Source organism: Protopterus annectens, chromosome 1.part1 (assembly GCF_019279795.1).
Source record: "Protopterus annectens isolate FY-2018-M chromosome 1.part1, PAN1.0, whole genome shotgun sequence".
Taxonomy (NCBI): Eukaryota; Metazoa; Chordata; order Ceratodontiformes; family Protopteridae; genus Protopterus; species Protopterus annectens.
In genome coordinates this window covers 1,253,450,798-1,253,452,750 of record NC_056726.1, presented here as the reverse complement: position 1 = coordinate 1,253,452,750, position 1,953 = coordinate 1,253,450,798, and positions in this window count along the sequence as shown.

Below are 1,953 nucleotides of genomic sequence, written 5' to 3'. Positions count from 1 at the left end.
CTTCGGCCATTTTAAGCATCTGTTTCTTAGGCATGGAGGACTGTCCAGGAGAATGCTGTACTTGTTTCTTTGTCTTTAGTCTTTAATGGTACCTTTGTCTTGGCTGTTTTAATGTTAAGTTGTGAAGGTCTGAAAAAACCCTCAGAAGCCGATGCTTGCTCAGCGGCTCTGGACCCATCTGAGGGATTACGTTTCCATAGGCCCAATACCTTGAGTTTCCAGAGGCCAAGATGTCTCCAAGTGGGAGTCAGACGCGGCCTGTGGCTCTGAGGTAGCGGGTGTCAGGGGCTGCGAAAGCGCCTCACTGAGAACCGGCGACTGGCCTAGAAGAGGTTTCGTCGGTTTTATCTATAATTGAACCTTCGGCCAAAGTAGTGCAAAGCAAAACCAAAACTTTTTTATAGTGTGTTTGTTAAATCTAGCACAAAACCGACAACTAGTGACGTCGTGATCAGGGCCTAGGCATGGAATACAGTAAGAGTGGAAGCCCTTATGAGGTATTTGCTTCCCACAAGAAATACAATTAACTTTTTCTAAAATTGACAACCGCAGTCAAATCCGTGTAGTTTAATAAAAAGTTGTTAGCGCTTTCATGCACAAACATTAAGTGCACTTTTTCAGACAACATAAAGAAAACACTGCATATATAGAGGCCATAATTAAGAATCAATTAAAATCAACAAAATCCCATTAACTTTTAAAGAGACATTCCATACAAAAACCTACTATGTCACCTACATAAATATTTGACAAAAATGCTAATTTAAACCAGATATACAATAAATTTATAATATAATTTGACTATAAATACAAAAAGCTGGTTAAAAAAAATCTTACAAAAAGATATGTGTATTAATATTAATAGTTCACATGTAAATGAAAAGACTTCACAATTTAAATTCAACGTTCCAAGGCTTTAAGCTTAAGTAAGCATTTAATGGAGCAAACATCATTAATGCCTGGATAAATATAGGCATTAGTTTTTAACTGCCACAAAAGTTCTTGCTCCTCTAACTTTAAATGCCAAGGTCCACCTCTAGGATTCTTAGGTACTTGCTGGACCACCATAAATTTGAAACTATGAGAGTTAAATTCAAGTATATGTTTAGCCAAGGCAATAGTATTGCTACCTTTTGTTATAGCATAAACAGGTTCATAAATTCTTTGTTTTAATTGATGGAATGGAATGTCTCTTTAAAAGTTAATGGGATTGTTGATTTTAATTGATTCTTAATTATGGCCTCTATATATGCAGCGTTTTCTTTGTAATGTTGTCTGAAGAAGTGCACTTAATGTATGTGCATGATAAGCGCTAACAACTTTTTATTAAACTACACGGATTTGACTGTGGTTGTCAATTTTTGTCTTTTCCTAGTTTGGTTTTGGTTTATCGTTTCATGGCTGTCAGTGGTGGCGACGCAGTTTCTCAATCCTTGTTTGATACGAGTCCCAACAATTCAGGACTCTCTAACCGAGACGAGGCTTCCATTGGGCATGTCACGGCTCTAATTCAACAACTAACACAACGGGTCGAAGACTTGGCGAAGAACATCCCTAATACAACTAAGAACGCTGAAATTGTCGTCCGACCTAAACCCGGAGTAACGTTTAACACGGGTATTTTTCCATCAAATAACCTGCCTTCATCCATTCCTATTACGGCATCTAATTTACTAGGTAATGCTGAACTGGTTTCTTCAAGTTTATCTACCAATATTAATAATAACCAAGCAACAAATGGTACTAGCGTTGTTGCTGCTAATAACAATGTTAATCAAGAGAACCAACGCACAGACTTGAGAGCATTGCCTACATTAAATGACTATCAATACACCTAGTCATTTTGGCACTAGTGAACAAGAGATTGTAATTAATTCTCAACAACAAGGAATTAATAACAGTCTCGAAGTTGAAAAACTTTGACCAATCTTTACTTAAATATAAGTAAATTAA